At 43.8% G+C, this 20439-nt stretch overlaps 1 protein-coding gene across 2 annotated transcripts in view; it reads right to left on the reverse strand.

Annotated features, from left to right (window-relative positions):
• Positions 1-6312, reverse strand: part of LOC311232856 (uncharacterized protein) — a 50352-nt gene extending 44040 nt beyond the window's left edge. For both annotated transcript variants that reach the window (XM_084319686.1, XM_084319685.1), the window contains exon 1: positions 6091-6312. The gene's annotated coding sequence lies outside the window, so the exon portion shown is untranslated. The remainder of the gene's footprint in view (positions 1-6090) is intronic.
• Positions 6313-20439: the final 14127 nt, after the last annotated feature.

Genomic DNA, 20439 nt, shown 5'->3' on the forward strand with positions numbered 1-20439 from the left:
TTACACAAATGGCTCAATAAAGGAATCTGAATCTGAATCTGAATCTGAATGTGAGAATTTATTTCAGTTAAATACTGGATATGAAGAGTATTGCAATAGATGCTGAGCAGAGCTATGCGATATATAACTAAAGTCACTTAAATCAAACAGTGTTATATGGTCCATGAAAGAGCGAAGGTTTCCCAACCAGGGTTTGCCATAAACACTCAGCCAGTCATAAACACTGACATGGTTCAGTTGTAAAATGCTGGCATCGCGGATGAGCTGATGTCTCCACAGAGCACAGACCGTCCATACGCTGGTAGGGCTGCCCAATATGCACTGCAGGTCCTACTTTGAAGAATATCATTCCACTGCTACGCTGATGACACCCAACTCTACCTAAAAATAAACCCTACCCCATCCACAGTTCTGCCATCTTCCACTCTGACCACATGCCTTGAGGAGACCAAGGCGTGGATGAAGCACAACTTCTTACAGTTAAACAGTTCTAAAACTCAAGCCATTATTATTGGCACCCCACACCAGGTTCGCTCATCCACCATCACCACCATCACCTTTTCCGGCTAAAACATCACCCTGTCACCAACAATCACCAACCTAGGAGTAAAAATGGACCCTCACCTGACCTTTGAGGCACACATAAATCAACTATACAAAAACTCTTTCTACCACCTTAGGAACATCGCCAAACTTCGCCCCTCACTCACTCTGTCAGATGCCGAAAAGCTCATCCACGCCTTTGTTTCCTCCAGGCTGGATTACTGCAACGCACTCCTCATCGGAATCCCTAGCAAGAACATCCAAAGGCTACAATGTATCCAAAACAGCGCTGCTAGGATCCTGATGAGAGTGCGGAAATACCACCACATCACTCCCATCCTCAAGTCCCTTCACTGGCTCCCTGTCTCACTCAGGATTGAGTTCAAAGTCTCCCTGCTCACCCACAAATGCCTCTACGGAAACGCCCCCCTATACCTCAAAGAACTCATCACCCCTCACTCCTCCTCTCGACATCTCCGCTCTGGCCAGGCAAACCTCCTCCAGCGCCCAAGGACAAATCTCTGCACTATGGGAGTTCTGGCTTTTTGCTCTTCCGCTCCCAGTCTGTGGAATGCTCTCCCTGACTACTTGAGAGCACCACAGACTGTGGATGCTTTTAAGAAAGGCCTCAAAACTCACCTTTTTAGTAGAGCCTTCTGTTGACTTTTTATCAAATTTTTTGCTCCACACATTTTATGTTCTTTTACCAATTTCTTTTATCAGTTTTATTTATTCTATGTTTCTCTATGTTATTCTATGTTTTAGTCTTGCCTATTTTTATATTCTTTCTTTCCTTTATTCTCTCTAGTTTTTAAGTTCTTTTAACTGTAGGGCTTTGAGATTTGCCCCGCAACTGTAAAGCGCATTACAAATGGAGTCTATTATTATTATTAAGACCCTGGCTCTCCACAGTTCGTATGCAGGTCACGGTGGCTCAGCTAAAGGCAGGGTTCTGCCTAAGCAATGTCTGTCACACTAGCTGTGCAAGGGTATATCCCTCTGCTACACCCTGGCAGGACGCGTCAACATTTTAGGCAACCAACTTGTGTTCAGCGTTTCTCTGATTGGCCACAACGCCCATGTGACCGCGGCAGCGCGGAAATAGGCTGCATTCTATTGCCATGCTCTGCGACAAACTCTAACCTTAACCAACTCCGAAACAATGCCTAAACTTAACCCTAACCTTAACCAACTCCGAAACAATGCCTAAACTTAACCCTAACCTTAACCAACTCGGAAACAATGCCTAAACTTAACCCTAACCTTAACCAACTCCGAAAGAATATTGCCATGCTCTAAGACAAACTCTAACCTTAACCAACTCCGAAACAATGCCTAAACTTAACCCTTCTAACCTTAACCAACTCCGAAACAATGCCTAAACTTAACCCTAACCTTAACCAACTCCGAAAGAATGCCTAAACTTAACCGGCGAAAGAATGCACGTTAAAAAAAATAAAAAAAAATAATTGAAGTGATTCGAACTTGTCACCAACGCACCGCAGGATCCACAGCAAGGCGGCGAACCAGTTGAGCTAACCGTCGATGTTAAAAGAGGGGGGATTACGGCTGCATAATGCCGCGGGGGCGTGGCTAGGCGCAAGCTGGTTGCCTAAAATGATTAAGCTGGCAGCGTAGACTCCACCTGTCTGGGTCAGGGCGCACTCTACTTGTGAAGTAGCTGCCTCGTGTGTCATTTTTAAGTGGGTTTCGGTGGAAGACATCTGTATAGCAGCCTCCTGGACTGGTCTTCCCCTAGTCAAGTTCAAGTTTCTAGTTTCAAGTTTCTTTATTAGTTGTCATACAGAAGTACAGAATACTTTTATACAAAATGCTTCTTTCTGTTACGCTCCAGAGACTGTGCTAGACAAAAAAGATAAGTATAAAATAAAATAAGTATAGCAGTATAAAATAGAAGTCACGTACGTAGACACAAGTGTTCAATATGTACATATGTACAATGTTCAATGCAAAGTAGAAGTAACTGAGTTACCATACAATATACTATATAATATACTAATATACAATACTATATAGTGCAAGCAGAAATGGGATGAGGTACATGGGTGGCTGGAGTCTTTGATAATTCTCTTAGCCTTACCCATGCACCGCTTGTTGTAAATGTTCTGGAGAGTGGGAAGCCCCCCTCCAATTGTGCGTTCGGCTGAACGGGCCACTCTCTGTAGTCTGCTACCGTCTTGTGCGGTGCTATTCCCAAACCAGGAGGTGATATTGCCAGTCAGCATGCTCTCTATTGTACATGAGTAGAAGTTCTTAAGGATCTTCTGACTGACTTGGAACTTCCTTAGGCGCCTGAGGAAGTAGAGGCGTTGCAGTGCCTTCCTCACAACACTGTCAATGTGTGTGGTCCATGTCAAGTCCTCGGATATGTGGACTCCGAGGTACTTAAAACTGTTCACTCTCTCAACCGGTGCCCCGTCGATGCTGAGGGGGCTGTAGTCCCTGACCCCCGACCTCCTAAAGTCCACAATCATCTCCTTTGTTTTGCTGACGTTCAGGGAGAGGCTGTTCTCTTGACACCATCCCGCTAGGACCTTTACCTCTTCTAGGTAGGCCCTCTCATCGTTTGCAGAGATCAGGCCCACCACTACTGTGTCATCAGCAAATTTGATGATTGTGTTGTTGTTCCGCTGTGCCACACAGTCATGTGTGTACAGGGAGTAGAGGAGGGGACTCAGAACACAGCCCTGGGGGGCCCCTATGTTGAGGGTGATGGATGAGGAGGTGCAGTTGCCTGCTCTCACCACCTGGGGTCTGCCCGTCAGGAAGTCCAAGACCCACTGGTAGAGGTCATAATTCAAGCCCAGGTCCCTGAGCTTGGCTATGAGTTTGGAGGGGACTATGGTATTGAATGCTGAGCTGTAGTCGATGAACAGTCCTTTTATCAGGTCTTACCTGTTGTACATGTCTGAGAGCCACTCCTTCCAAATGTGAGATGGTCTGAGCTCTTTATTCCTTTAATTAGTCATTTGGGGCCATTGATCAGGGCTACTCGCTCACTATGCGCTACAGTCCAATAGGCGAAGCAAGACAGGCCAGCACCTATAGGGAGGTGTAGTCTGACATCACTGGTTGTTCCACCCGTATAGGGATTTATCATTGGGAAAATGGATTATCGGCTATTGTAACAATTATGTCGCATTAACATTGGCAAGCTTTCCATTTTTGCACAAAATCAAAATTAGTTCCATTCTACCACTAACATTATTGTTTAAGCATTTTTGGTTGAAATAAAGGTAGTTATAAGGTTTTTAATTTGTTGTAAAAAAAGAACTACACTTACCAGTAGGCAGCCTGTTGTTCAGTACGCTATGCTATTGGCCTGTTAGGCTGTCGCCTTATCCCCGTCACGGTCAGCTGACCAAGCTAGCTAGCTAACGTTAACGTTACCCCCTAAACGTACTAGACGTTAGCATTATGTCTACTGTGAACACCAGCAACTAGGACAGAGAGACTTCGGCTCAGCTTCTTCTCCCAGGCCATCAGAGCCTTGAACACTGAACTCTCCACACACAAGCACACATGAGCACACACACAACACACACACTGTACACGCTCACACACTAGCAGCCACTTTAACATGAGCACACACACACTCATGCTGCACACGCTCACACTTATGGTCACTTTACAAAAGGAAAGGTCACTTTAAGAATAGTAGTATAACTTGAGATTGTATAATATAGCATTGTATAGCAGTGTACATAAAGACCCAGTGCCTCATCCGTAGCTAACAGTGTATTGCGCTACCACAGGACCTAGCATGTCCTACCATGCTCTGTAAATAACTCATGTACATATACCGATATGCCCTACTTTGATTACTTGTATTATTGCACAATGTCGTTCTATTGGATTCTTATTATATTATTATATATTACTATTGTATTATGCACAATCGTTGCGGGCAAGACCCCCCGCATTTCATTGTATACTTGTATGCTGTGACAAATAAAACTCTTGACTTGACTTGACTTGACTGTCGTGAATCATTTTAAATCGGGGCATGTAGAGGAGTTTCGGGAACGAGTAAAATGTGCAGGTCCTCTTCTCAGACCTGTGGGGCAAGTAGCCCCTTTCGTATTCACTCGGCCAAACCTTGTTGGCGTGCATCACAGTCACGAAAGGGGCTATGGGGCAAATACTGCATGCATCATGCCGGCTAGCAAGCTAGCTAGCTAGCTACACGTCATGGCTCGTTGATACCACGATAGCTAACGTTACAAGCTCAAAGCCCTTATAACTACTACTACTGTCGTGTCCATAAGTTCCCTGGCAGAATACTTTGTTTGTGAGGACAAAAGTATACAAAGAGGAGAGAACCATTTTAAATCGGGGCATGTTAGGAGTTTCGGGAATGCTGGCTAGCAATCTAGCTAGCTACTAACGTTATAAACTATACACAATATGTACAATGACACAATGATTTACATTAGTATTTACAGTGATTTAATATGCAGCGAAATAACGTTATACGATTTAAATTATAAATACAAATATTGTAACGTGGTTGTGGATTTTACAAATAGTGGTTAGCGTTAGAGATAAATGGCTATGATCACGGAGCACTAGTGTTGGGTGAAACAGATACTAGCCACAGATTCAGGGTCAGTTATTTTCCCATTGTACAAATTGTTACGCTTATGGAATGTAAGGGAAATCTGATCCTAGGTCTGTGACTAGTAGGCAGGAGGCTACGCTGTGGTGACGTCAGTCAGCAGCGCCAAATAGCAGTGTAGTTTCCTAGCGAACGAAAACATAAATGTTGTTATTTTGCTACCTTTACGATTAATTGCGAATATTTTCATGTTGAGCTATAGATTGTGGATAAATACGCACAGAAAGGTACACCATCATCATCATCATTTATTTATTCGTACATGGAATTACCACAGTCCAACAGTACATATTCATATAATTCACCATTAGAAATGGTCAATGGGGAAATACATTGGGGTGGAACAGGAAAAAACGAAAATGACGTAACCACTACACCTCCCTATATGCTGCAGGTGGGGATGTGGCCCTGGTCACTGTCAGATGCATAGCCAGCAATCATAGAACTAGAGTTATGCTAATGACTATTGTTTTCAGGCATGACTCCACTCTTCTCTATGGTAATTACCATAGTAGGATATTTCCTCATTGGTCTTCAGCGTGATATCTGTGTGTTTTGTCCTAAAATTGTAGTTTATGAACAAACACAATTGAATCCCGGTGTATTCCCCGAGTAGCTTTCCCCAAAAAGCGGCGTGGCGCGACCACTATGGATAGAGGCGTGGCGATCAAAATTCAGTGCGGATGACGTTTGCCGGTGGACGGTTATCCCATGATGTAATGTTGCATCTATTGTTTTATATACAGTAAATACCAACTTCTGTAGTCAGTCATAGCAAACACCGCAACGGCCCATGTAGTCCCAACGTTGATGGTAGGATCGAAACGGGGCTCAATTCTACAGGCTCGACGTAACGTTAGGTTAGTTAATAATTATGGGTTAATAAACAGATAAATGTTAACCCTTACCTTAGAGTTGTGTACAGCTCCTTGTCTGGTAAATGTAAATGCCGCCATCTTGCCACCCGTTTAAAATGTGACGTTTAAAAGGCTGAGATGGCACGCACGTACGTTATTTTAACAACGAGGCTTTAAAATCACCACAAGACTAATGCTAAACCATTTTACATTACTCTGTCCTTCTCAAGTGCGTGTACCCCTGGTGTGGTGTGTACCCTCGCAATGCCCTGTTTCTACTGCCGCACGCAAAGAGGTGTTACCATAGCGACCAATCCAGCGACAGACTACAGAAATATGTGAGAAAGTCCCCCCCCCACACTCTTTATTGAAAGGTCCATTATAAAAACATCCATCCCATGCAAATGTCCTGCATACAATTATGAAAGTAAATTTTCAGGTGATAAAAAGTATAGTATTCCCATCCTTTTTTTTGGGGGGGGGGGGGGGTTCACCAGAAAAAGAATGGAATACCATTCCATTCTATATGAATTGAAAATGGGGGACCCTGATGGAAACAAGACAAACGTCTTTCTCAGGTCTGCATCCCCTTAACAATTGTATGTATTGAGCCGTACTGTATTGTACCCATTCTGCAATCTGTTAAATAAAGTTTTCATTCATTCATTCATTCATATTACCACTGGTATCATGGTTTAACTTGTATTTATACCATGCTATTATACAAAAGTGGTACCATGGCAGTACATAATTTACAATTCGATACACATGTTGATGAAGGTTAACAGTGGCTTAGCTTTGCACAATCATGAACATGACACCACAACCCATTAGCCCAACCCTAATAGAACTTGATACCTGTGCTGATGAATAATTAAAGCTAGGAAACACAATTTGGACAGTTGAACAATGAAAAGTTAAAGGAACATGCCAACATTATGGGAAATGCACGTATTGTCTTCTCCAGAGTCAGACAACAATATAGATCAGTTGAAATCTATCCGGCTGCAAGCTAGCCTAGCTTAGCACAAATTAATGGAAGCAGATACAAACCACTAGCCTAGCATAGAACTCCGGGAGATCCCGGAGAAGTTGGCCAACAGCTAGGCTAGCTGGTTCATATCCCTTTCCCATTCAATTGTGCTGAGCTAGGCTAGCATGCAGCCAGATAGCTTTCTACTGAACACTGAAAAAAAAAAAAACATTCCTTCTCCAAAATGCATTTCAAGGTTGCCTTCCCACAGTAACTATGAAGGCAACAATGAACATGTGATTTAGTCACCCTTTGGGCCAATCAGTGTCAAATCATGTGCCACCCCATGATTGTATTGAGTGTCTATGCAGTAATGGTTTATGTCAGTCCTCTCAGGCTATGTACCAAGTTTGAAATGGGGTCAGAGGTTCCCAACGTTTTTTCACAGGTGACCCCATATTGAGGTTGGAAGGCACAAAATCACTTCAATCTTTTTTGGCTGCTCATGTTTACTCTTAAACAGAGTGCAAATGTAAATGTTTTGCAATGTAAAAATCAGTTGGTAGCTGTTTTTAATGTCAAAATAATGGTCAAATATTATTACAGCCAATTTAGTTTGAATTTAAATATTTTATGGGATTCCATTTTCATATTATGGGAGATCCCAAGGTTGGAAAGGCCTAAATGAGAGAAAATTCAATATGGTAAATAGTACATTGATGGTTCCAGAGGATATCATTTGCACCAAATGTCATGTAAATCAAACATATGGTGTGGTAAATATGTCTGGATAATTGTTTTTAATTTGGACTTGTAGTTGTAGTGCAGTATACATCTGTAAATGTGGCAACACAATGGCAAGATGCATCATTCCCCAAGTGTTGTCAAAAGTGGATCAGTGGTGTCTGAGATATCTCTCGAGGTGGATAAAGGAATGGATGATGTAGCGCCCCGCCGCCCCCCCTTTAACCATTCAGTGTCATTTTGCCAATGCTAGAACTGTGGAAGATCAGACCTGTGAGGATTCGCCTGTCCCTGGACCTTTTTCCTGTGTTTTCCCTGTCTACTCTCCTCTACTCTTCACCAGCCCCCACCCTTGCGATGATTTACTCTCCTCTACTCTTCACCAGCCCCCACCCTTGGACATCCTTGATCCTCTACCTTCACGCACCTGTTGGGAGTTTGCAATCACCTCGGGAGAGTACATAGGTTGCAGACTCCCCTCCAGTCCTTGTCGGGTCGTTCTGTGTTCTGGACTCTGTGTTCGTTCTGTATCTGTATCTGTGTACACTCTGTGTTCATGGAGTTCTGTACGTTACCATCCTGTACGTTACCATCACCTGCCGCGTCTCCGGCGTGAGACGACGTGCCAGCCATCACCACCTGTCGCCGTTTGCCTGGAGTGGGACACCGTCTTCGCTCTCTAATTCTCTACGGGAGGTTTTCCAGTGTTCCCACTCCAGACGTCAAGCCGGCTCGTCATCGCTCCCGATTCCACGGGAGGAAGGCGTCTCTTCGTGATCCTCGTTCCTGGGGGTGAGGCTCGTCGTCGCTCCCTAGTATTCCACGGGAGGACGGCGTGTGCCCATCCCGTTCCCCTTGGACCCAGGCTCGTCGTCGCTCCCTAGTATTCCACGGGAGGACGGCGTGTTCCCATCCCGGTCCCCTGGGACCCCCTTTGTTCTGCGCTGCCCGTCTGCAGCATCCGAAGAGGAGGAGGAGGATCTCCGTGCCAGGCCCCGCTGTCGGGCCCCTGTTCCCGTGCCAGGCCCCCACCGTCGGGCCCCTGTCCCCGTGCCAGGCCTCCGCCGTCGGGCCCCTGTTCCCGTGCCAGGCCTCCGCCGTCGGGCCCCTGTCCCCGTGCCAGGCCTCCGCCGTCGGAACCCTGTCCTCATCCCTGTAAGCAGCTCTGGCCCTCGCCCTGTCCAAGGCCTTAACCCTGTTCTCTGTCCCTGTCTCCAGCCCGCCTCTCCGGGCCTCTGTCCCTGTCCCCCTCTCCAGTGCCCCTGTTCCTGGCCCTGACACTTAGCCCTGGTCCTTAGCCCTGGCCCTTAGCCTTAGTCCCTTAGCCTGTTCGCCTCTTAAAGGCACAGTGCCGCATTTTCCAGATTTCCTTGACTCTAGTGTTTTTGTGTTTTCCCTTAAAGGGACTCTGCCGCTTTTTGTTCTATAATAAATATTTGCCCTGTTTTGGCTTACTCTCATACCTGTCTTGTGTTGTGCGATTGGGGTCGGTTACAAACCATAACAAGACCAGTGCATGCGGTGTGAGAGAAATAGTTTCAAGATAGATAAGATGAAAGATAAATCAACAGTGTTGGGCAAGTTATTTCCAAATTTTAACATTATATTTTACTAGTTACTTTAATTTGATAAGTAATAAATCACGTTACAATATTACTGTCTGTGTAGAGTAACAAGTTACGTTACTTATTACACTACTTTTGCGTTACTTTCTAGTTAAACAAATGGAGAGACCCCTTGAAGCTATATATCCATTTCAGTCTTGGTTTCTGCATAAGTGAATGTTCTTGAGACTGTGCTGTCCAATTCAGCACCATAGACAGTGCCATGGTGTGTGCCTTGGTGTGTGTCTTGAGAGGCAAAGATAGATAAATGAGGCTGTCTAGTTCAGCACCACGGATAGTGCAGTGGTGTGTGCCTTGAGGAGAGAATTAGGCGTCATTTATATTTACATTTTGTCATTTAGCTGACACTTTTATCCAAAGCGACTTACAAGTTATGTACGAAAAGTCAGCAGGAAGGGTACAACTCTTACAGCTGAGTAACAATGTTCATCAAATAGTGCTGAAACTTGGGTGCTGCAGTGTTGAGTGCATAGTAGTAAAGACATATTAGTATAGTATTTTTTCTTCTTCTTCAGATGTTGATTGAAGAAGTGTGTTTTTAGTTGACTTGGTCGGGTTTCAGCTGTCCTAACTGTGGTGGGAAGTTCGTTCCACCATTGTGGAGCGAGGACAGAGAATAGGTGGCTTCTCTTTGATGACCCTCCCAGATCATGTGGAACTGAAATGAGCCTACTGTATTTCCTAATGATGACCCTCCCGGAGCTCAGATAGGAGTGGGTCAACAAACAAAAACAGCTAACTTTAACTACTTGACATAGTAACTGTAATAATATTACTGAAACACTATTAGTAACACATTATATTACTGAGAGTAGAGTATATTACTGTAACAGCATTACCTTTGTTTGTAATGCATTAGATTAGATTAGATTAAAATGTATTGTTACTATACAACAGAAGTACAGTACAACACACACTGTAATGCACTTTTTTCAGGCCTACCTAATTCAAGCATAAAAATTCTTCAACTCTTGCAAAATGCAACTGCACGGATACTAACTAAAACAAAAAAATTTGATCATATCACACCAATTTTGTCCTCCCTACACTGGCTTCCCATTCAGGCCAGATCTGACTTTAAAGTGCTACTCCTCACTTACAAAATTTGAAATGGGCTTGCACCGCTCTATCTATCCAATCTCATTTCACGATACTCGCCCGCTCATGCTCTGTGTTCACAAAATGCGGGGCTCCTATCGATTCCTAGGGTAAAATATAAATCCACTGGCCACAGAGCCTTTGCCTACCGCGCTCCCTACCTGTGGAATAAATTACCCACCGTCGTCAGGGGCGCCTGCTCTGTAAAAACGTTTAAATCCTCACTAAAGACCATCTTTTCTCTCTCTCCTTCAACCTACCCTGATCTCACCTGGTCGGGGATAGGCCCTTATAGTTTAATCTGTCTAGTTCAGTTAGGATGTCTGTTATTTGCTCCCATGTCTGCTTTTTTGCAGACATGGGAGATTTTCTAACCCCTGTCCCTGTCTCTCTGAGTGGATATATCGATATAGAGATTCCAGTGACCGTTCTACCTCATACCAGGACATGAGCACCACTGGCCCCATGGATCAGCTTCATACCGCCTTCTGTCTGACCTACAAGGTCAAACCATACCTGCTCTACCTCAACCAATTCTGAATAGTTCTCCTGCCCCCCGGGGCAAATGGCCCTGAGCCATCGTCTTGTATCTCATCCTGTATACTAGCACTTGTAGTAGTTCTTAGTTCTATTTACTACTTTAATTTAATAATGTTCTTATATACTTTGATTCTATTGCTACTATGTATGCATATATATATGCTTACTACATGTATCTATTGCTCCTATGTCTGCCCACTGCAAACACAGGAACTCTAGTCTAACCCCTCTCCCTGTCTCTCGGAGTCATTGACTCAAGTGTTAGTATGTCATTATACAGATTGCAGTGACCGTTCTACCCCATATTGGTTATGAGCACCACTGAGGTCATGGATCAGCTACATACCGTCCTCTGTCGGACCTACAGCGTCTCTAAACCATGCCTGTTCTACTTCATTGCTGGACTAAGTACTTCTATATTCTATTCATATATATGCTTATTACATGTATTTATTGCTCCTATGTCGGCCCACTACAAACACGGGAACTCTTTAACCCCTGTCCCTATCTCCCTGTCTCTCTGTGAGTGGATGTCTCGTGGTGATGGCCAAGGTGGTGGATGTCTCGTGGTGATGGCCAAGGTTGCATTGACTGTTCTACCCCATATTGGTTATGAGCACCACTGAGGTCATGGATCAGCTTTATACTGTCTTCAAAGTCTAAACCATGCCTGTTCTTGTTAGGGCAGCAGTGGCGGAGCCCAATAGCAGAACACAGGAGGAGAGAGAATGGAGCGTTTTAGGTTGGTTTTAGGCACCAAGCAGACAGGTATGCAAGTACAGGAATGTGCAAATAGGCGCGAGCAGGTGCACTCCTCGTGCAGTACAGGAGCGTCCAGGTGGGTGGTGTCTCGGGAGACGGCGTAGCTCGGGAGCGGTGGTCCTGGGCACAGGGAGAACAAAGATTAGGACAATGCAGGCAACAAGGAAGAAGTAGCAAGGCTAGTGTGCGTCGTCGTACCTAGGTTGTTAGGATAACACTGCGACGAGGGGGAACAGGATCCGTGGGCTGATGTAGGGGTTGTTGATGAGGGAATCCCTCACAGCCGCGCTGATTGATGTCCCTCTGGCAGCGTGGGAATGCTGGGGTTGGATGCTGCCCATATAAGGGTGTGGAAGGGGTGGCGTGGTTCAGGGGTAGAGCGGGTCATCCAATGATCGAAGGGTTGGTGGTTCGAATCCCGCTCAAGCCCATGTCCATCCCACTGCCGTTATGTCCTTGGGCAAGACACTTAACCTACTTGCCTCGTATGAATGTGTATGCATGTGAATGAATGTTGGTGGTGGTCGGAGGGGCCGTAGGCGATGATTATTCGCCACGCTTCCGTGAGTCTGCCTCAGGGCAGCTCTGGCTGCAATTGTAGCTTACCACCACCGGTATGACTGTGTATGAACGAATAATGGACTCTGTAAGCGCTCTGGGGTCATTGGGGTGTCATGAAGAGCGCTATATAAATCCAATCCATTATTATTATTAAGGAGGAGGGGTGAGGAAGGCTCTCGCCGTGATTATGACAGTTCTACTTCATTGCTGGGCTAAGTACTTCTATTCTATTCATATATGCTTACTACATGTATCTATTTGCTCCTATATCCACCCACTACAAACACGGGAACTCTCTTTCTGTGAGTGGATGTCTCATGGTGATGGCCAAGGTGGTGGATATCTTGTGGTGATGGCCAAGGTGGTGCGATCTTCTCTACGTCGCCCACCATACTTCAAATGGATCCGAGCGGGGGCGGCTGATTGGCGCAGTGGGCAAGGCGCTCGCCTCTAACGCAGGAGACGCTGGGTTTCAGCCCAGCTCTCTGCGTTGCTACCGGCTGGCCGGTCGTTCATACTAACACAATTGGCAAGTGTTAGAGGGTGGGAAAGCCGGTGGGTGGGGATTTGACGTTGTGGACAGCGACTCCTACAGGTCGGTTTGGTGACGCCGGTGCGACGGAAGCAGGAAGTGATGGGGGCAGCGTGAGCCTCCCACACGTTACTCCTCGCCACTGAGAGTTCGAGCTGCTGCGGTGAAAAGATGCGACAGGCTGCCTCCTCGTGTACCGGAGGGGACACGTGATGCAAGGCTTCTGTCCTCACTACAACCAACCTGTGGGAGGCATAGTCTAGCAACGTTCAAGACAGGGGAGGGAAGAATTGGATACACGAAATTGGGATGGGAGAAAATTTTGAAAAATGGGGAGAAAAAGTGGATACATTTATTTTTTATCCGAGCGGAATACATACATGTATACATTCATTCAAATGGAATATGACTGATATTTTGAGCTCCGAGCCTTGACATTTAGCCTTTATCTTATTTGCATACTAGCGCTCGTTCCTCTATGCTTTTTCTTTTGTTGTTATTGTTCTTAGCTCTATTCTATTATTATTATTTTTTTTTATTATCTTTTTCCCCCTCCTTCTTTTTCTGATTTTCTCCCATCCCACTGTTAGTCGTTATGCCAATTCCCAACCCCCTTCCTGGTTGTTGCACACTTTCCCCTACTGTTGGTCCGAGAGGCCGGAGACTGTCACATGCTTTCCTCCGACGCATGTGCAGCCAGCCGGCAGCCAGCCTGGCCGCGCAGATTCTCACTGGGAGAGTGTAACGTGTGGGAGGCCGCACTACCTCTCACTAGATCCTACCTTCGCTGAGCAGGCGCCCCGACCAAACTGTAGGGGTCGCTGTCCACAACGCCCAGGACCCACCCACGGCTCCCCTCCCCCTAACTCAGCCAAACGAGTTAGTATAGCGATCAGCCCGAGCCAAGGCAATGCTGACTCTCCGGGAGTCGAGACCGCAGCCTCTAGCTCTATTCTATTTAAATCTTTCAAAATGTTCTTATATACCCCAGTTGCTACTGCAAGTACATACATGTGTTTTATTACACATATCTACATAGATACCAACTATTTGCCTGTTTATTCTCCACCCATCGATCATCCATAGCAACACTATATTATCACCGACATCCAAGTTGGGGGATCCCCCTTTGAACTGCCCTTCTAATGTTTCTCTCCTCCAATCGCCTGTGGTGCTTTTTTCCTATTACTAGGTTTTTTGTGAGTTTTTCCTTCCCTTCGCTGGGGTATGTCTGGAAGTGTTGCATATTTGGATTTTATGGTGGCTTTTGTTGTTGATTTATTCTGATGTTACTTCTTGACTTGTGTAAAGAAGTCTTGTCAAGCCCATGGGGGCATTACCTTGTGATCTCGGGCTTTACAAATACATTTTATTTTGTTTTATTTTACAATGAAAATAAGTTTGGCATCCAACCAGAGTACAAATGTAACAGTAAAGTGCAATAGTAATATAGAATGTACATGTGATTAAACTAGGTATAAAATATATTAATTAGTACTACTGGGTATAGTGCTAATCAGATGTATGTACAGTTGTAGTATTAATATGTACAGTGATACAGGTATAAAGACAGTGTGGTAGTAGTCATACTGGCCAGCAGTGTAACTAGTAAGAGTAGGTGAGGGATATGTACAGATATAGATATAATATCTACAGATATGTAAAAGGATTATGTGCCGGTATGTACAGACAGATGTGGGTATATATATGTGATGCAGTTGGTGAGTATGCTTTCTATGGCGCACCGGTATTACCCCCATCACTGCAAATCAGTTTTGTAAAAAAAACTTTTTGTAAAAAAGTTATTGTTTACCTCTATATTTACACATTCACTTTTTTGTTTAGCTACTGTCTATGTAACTCCTTCAAGCACTGCAGACACAAGTGGTTTCCTTTCGACGGGTTTATTAAAGGCTTGGTCCTCCAATCCACCGTGAAAACTTAAACAGAAACATATACGTTGCGTCAGGTCAACACAAACAATAATATACACGATGTGAAAACAATACATCAGAAAAGCAAAATACAAACAAACATTAATTACCTCGTTGGCTGCATGCTACATAAAAAAGGGGTCTTGTTCTTCTGTTCTTGGTAACAGTCTTAGTGGTACACTACACATAGTCGTACACTCTTCGAATCTAGAGAGCCTGTACAACTCGTCTCACCATTCCTGCCGCTGCAGGTGTCTTAATGAGTCCCAGTCTCCCAACATCCCTGCCGCTTGCTCGCAGGTGTCTTAATCAGACCCAAATGTAACAACACAACAGCAGCCTAACGGGACACCACATATGACCAGACGTCAAAATGAATATATTATAAATTGTAGCAAATTAAATAATAAAGAAAATAAGAAATGAAACATAAATACATTCTCAAATATTACACTTACAAACTGAAATAACATAAATGATGAAACCATATAATGGCCACAGTTACACTCCCACCAAATCGCACACACGTGGGATTTCTCTGAACATAATTTGGTTATCTTCTAAATTAAATATTTCTTGTGGTCATTCAGCTGCTAGTTGTGCCCCTCCTGGGGACTAGTACAGAACTTGTAAGTCGCCCTGTATAAAAGAGTCAGCTAAATGACTAAATGTAAATATTATTAACATACATTTTAGGCAAACATTAAATTAGTCTGCTTCGAGTAGCGTTACAACCTTCTGTACAGGTCTATCAAGGAACACTCTTAGTTGTAGGTTTACCTTTTAAGGTGGTGTCACTCACCAGCAATTTAAATTCTCACCCTACCATCTGACCCTGTGTATGGCCCTTAAACATAGACAGGTAATAAGAGATCATATCTTTTGAGATCCTTCCTTCCTTCTTTAACATGGATCGGACCAAAGCAGTCTATGCCAGCGTAAGTGAAGGGTGGAGTTGCTTCCGATCTATCTTGTGGTAAGTCACCCATTCTTTGTTCTTCAGTACGTCTTCTGTACTTTCTACACTCGACACATTCCGAGAATCTCTAGGCGATCCAATGATGATCTGTTTTCCTTTGCTTTAGTGTTGCACACAAAAGCCTTGTGGAGTTCAGGATCATCTTCCTTAATTTCTCCCACCTTGAGTTCTCCGACAGGTCGTTTTTTCTTCTTTTTTCTTTTCCCTTTCCTTTTCTTTTCCTTTTCTTCGAATGGTAACGGTATGTCGTAGTGACCATTGTTCTTTTGCGTGATGGTCTCTCTCAACTTCGACAGGCACTTGATATGTTCTTGAGACACAGGGTCGTGTTCTCCAGTTCTTTCTGAGAAGTCTGGTTTAAGAACTCTGTCTGAGGGAGTCATTTCTTTTACTTGGGTTCGGCTCACATAGTGTACTTCAGTCTTGAGATTAACAGAACGTTTCACACCTGCTGTTACTCGTCTCAATACTATGCGATGGCTGATTCCGATGGCGTCTACGCAGGGATTCCCATGGCCAACAATACTCCATCCAAGGTCTGTACGCTGTGCATAAGGCTGACTTTCTTCGCCAGACACAACTTCCCTTGGAAGCAGGGCTTGTGAGCAGTCGTACCCAATGAGCAGACCTACTTTACAGTCCTGCATAGGTGCAATCTTTCCTTGGAGGTGCTCTAGATGGGACAACGCTTTTGCAGTTCCATCTGTTGGTATGTGTGTTCTGTTGGCTGGAATGAAATCCCGAGTATAGACTGGTGGTAACAATATCTTCTTACCAGAGTAAAAGCCACGGATTTGTAAGTTGTCTATTCTTTCAGAGCTTACTACTGTGGTTCTTGAGGTCATAGTAGAGAGCTTGACTTTGACCTTGACTTTGGTTGCTTCCAACGCTTCTGCTACTTCCCTTATAACAAAGGTTGTGTCGCTTTGAGAATCCAACAGAGCGTAAACAAGGACTTCTTGTGTTGGTTGATCTGTGGATGAAAGCCAGACAGGAATTATTGCAGTTGTTTGTGTGTTAGCTTCATGAAGTATTACTCTATGTGAAGTAGAGTTTGTGGTTGTTTCTTTGCATTGTGTCGATTGAGGTCTTTCTTTGTACAATTGTTGACTTGTACTTGGCTTTCCTTCATTTAGCTTTAGCTTGGCTTGTGGTGGTCTTTGTCCTTCTTTGGCTCGCTCCTCATGCAGACATGTAGGATGTTGCTTGTGGCACACGTCGCACACATTCCTACTGTTGCAGCTCTTTGAGTAGTGACCAGACTTGAGACAACCAAAGCATAGCTTTTCAGCTTGAACAAATTTGATTCTGTCTGTAACAGGTATCTCCATGAACTTCCTGCATTTATGCAAAGTATGCCCGTACTTCTCACAGAAAATGCATGTTATGATGACAGTCTTTTCATTGGAACATGTGGTCAGTGCCTTTGCTTCAAAGCTTTGATATCTTGGGCTTTTAGTTTTTTCAGTCTCACCTTGTTTCAGTGACTGTAGTGATGTAACAGGGTTGCAGGCAATTTTCGCTTCTCTTGTCAGAAACTTTACAAATTGGCTGAAGGAGGGGAATTGGTTACGCTCTTCTTCTTCTTGGATAACCATCCTGTTCCATCTCGCTGTTAGCCAATCAGGCAACTTTAAAAGAATTTTCCTGTTTTCATTACAGTCATTTAAAATGTCCAATGCCTTGATGTTGACCATGGCAGCCTCACAACTCCTGAGAAAGTCTGCAAACTCTCTGAGCTCAAAGCTGTCCTTAGATCCCATCTTGGGCCATGCTTGGAGCTTGTCTCTGTATGCTTTTGCTATTGTAAATGGATTACCATATCTCTCCTCCAAAGTCTTCCATGCTGCAACATAGGCAGATTTGGTTCCGAGTAAGAAATAGCCATCAAGTGCTTTCTTAGCTTGTCCACTTACATACCTACGGAGGTAGTATATCTTCTCCTTGTCTTCAATGCTTTTCTGATCAATCAGTATTTCAAAGGAAAGTTTCCAGTCATTGTATTTCAATGGGTCCCCACTGAATAATGAAGGTTCAGGAATTGGAATTCTGTTGACACTCAAAGCACCTGCCAGCATCTTAACAAGCTCTGCTGTACTGTCATTTGAGGAGGTGGTCACAACTTGTGGTACGGGAGACGTATACAGGGACAGAGGACTTGTGGGAGCAGGCACTTTGTTGTCTGCTACCCTCTCATGTTCTAGTACGTCTTTCCGCTCTTCTGTGGCCTCCACTTGATCGTACACAAGAATTCTTGCTCGTGCTGCATTAAGACCTTTCACTGCTTCCAAATGCTGTATCTTTCTCCGCTTTTCCTCCAGAGTCCTTTGTATAGCTCCATGTTCTTCTTCCAGTTGAGCTTTAATTTTAGCTTCCTCTTCCTCTCTTTATTCTTCGTTCAACCTCTTCTGTTTCTCGTTCTAAACGACGTTTAACCTCTTCTGCTTCTCTTTCTAAACGACGCTTTATGCCTGCTGCCTCTTGCTCAGCTATCTTCTTTTTAGCTTCTGCTTCTAGGCACTGCATTTCCAATTGTTCTTTTTCTTGTTCTTTTAACACTTCCAGAACAGCTTGGCTTGCAGCAGCATCAGCGACAGCATCTCGTCGCTTTACAGAAGAACTGCTTGAATGCACTGAGGTGCCTTTTCTGGAAGAAGTGGCAGAACCAGATTTATAAGCACTTTTCCTGGAAGAAGTGGCAGAACCAGATTTATAGGTGCTTGAGTCAAAGAGAGAGCCTGCTTCTGGCCACTCTTCTCTCCTTCTTCTAACACACTTCCCCCCAGTCTAAATGTGGCTCTGGACACAATTATCTCAGAAATCCCTGCACACAGATCCACTCTTAGACGCGTGTCCTGGTCTGGAGTTGAGATGTCACGTAGTGCGTCATAAATATGCTGCACATCATTAGAAAGACCTGTGACATCTGTAATGATATCAGTAAGCAGCTCATTAGACAAATGTTCTGTTGATTGTGATAACCTTTAGAAGATTTAACTTGTGTCCTCCATTTATTGTAAATGTAATTAAATCTTTGTTGAAGTGCTTTGATCTTATCCTCCTGCATTGCTTTACCCTTCTCTGTTAAGAGTTCTGGTTCTTTGAGATCGTTTTGGTACCTCTTGCTGGGCTTCAGCACCTTCTTCCTGACCTTCTTCAGGTCGGTCTTGGGAGTTTGCACTATCCCTAACACTGTCCCCTACTTCAATTGCAGGCCTAATTGGCTCTGTCATTGTAAATCACTACTTTAAATTGACCAAAATTTGTAAAGAAAAAATAGTAAATACACCTTTAAACCTTTAGCCTGTTTTGTACTCAAATTTGAATTAAATGCAGTACTCTCCGAGCAAATCAAATTGCTTAATTCAATTGGCTTTCAAAATAACCTCCACATATATATATTAAGCGCTTCAGAACGCTTAGGAGCATAAATATTAGATGCCAATAATAGCCTTCACCTATAAATTATACGTGCCTTTTATAGGTTATAATTTCCAAAACACACTTTAAATTAGAAATGTGTGTTCAATCAGAAAATATTTATACTTTAACGTTGACACCTTAATGTGTACAAATGGTTAGCTTCGGTTAAATTATATAGGCAAATAAGTCAAAACGTTTTAGCACGCACACCACAGTAATTAGAATTCACAGTCAAATATATTATAGAAACGTTTATAAAGCACTCTTCTTGACCTGACCACTCTTAACTTATAATGTCCAAGTCCTTTATGGCTTTATCTTGAAACGCTGCTCATTATACTGTGTGCATCTTCTTACTTCTTTGCGTTTATGCGTGTAGTGCGTATTGTTTGTGACTCATCTGTCCTTTGATGTCGGCGCGCCGGCAGCGCAGCAAACAATTGTCGGGGAAGATCCGCTGGACGCCGGCCTTAAACTTGGACTTGCTTCATCGCCCACTTGCATTGATGAACAGTCGAGTTTTCACTGTAACTCCTTCAAGCACTGCAGACACAAGTGGTTTCCTTTCGACGGGTTTATTAAAGGCTTGGTCCTCCAATCCACCGTGAAAACTTAAACAGAAACATATACGTTGCGTCAGGTCAACACAAACAATAATATACACGATATGAAAACAATACATCAGAAAAGCAAAATACAAACAAACATTAATTACCTCGTTGGCTGCATGCTACATAAAAAAGGGGTCTTGTTCTTCTGTTCTTGGTAACAGTCTTAGTGGTACACTACACATAGTCGTACACTCTTCGAATCTAGAGAGCCTGTACAACTCGTCTCACCATTCCTGCCGCTGCAGGTGTCTTAATGAGTCCCAGTCTCCCAACATCCCTGCCGCTTGCTCGCAGGTGTCTTAATCAGACCCTGGGGGGGACCCTGATGGAAACAAGACAAACGTCTTTCTCAGGTCTGCATCCCCTTAACAATTGTATGTATTGAGCCGTACTGTATTGTACCCATTCTGCAATCTGTTAAATAAAGTTTTCATTCATTCATTCATTCAGACCCAAATGTAACAACACAACAGCAGCCTAACGGGACACCGCATATGACCAGACGTCAAAATGAATATATTATAAATTGTAGCAAATTAAATAATAAAGAAAATAAGAAATGAAACATAAATACATTCTCAAATATTACACTTACAAACTGAAATAACATAAATGATG

The sequence above is a fragment of the Notolepis coatsorum genome (genome assembly GCF_963971535.1).
Source record: "Notolepis coatsorum genome assembly, chromosome: 8".
Classification (NCBI taxonomy): Eukaryota; Metazoa; Chordata; class Actinopteri; order Aulopiformes; family Paralepididae; genus Notolepis; species Notolepis coatsorum.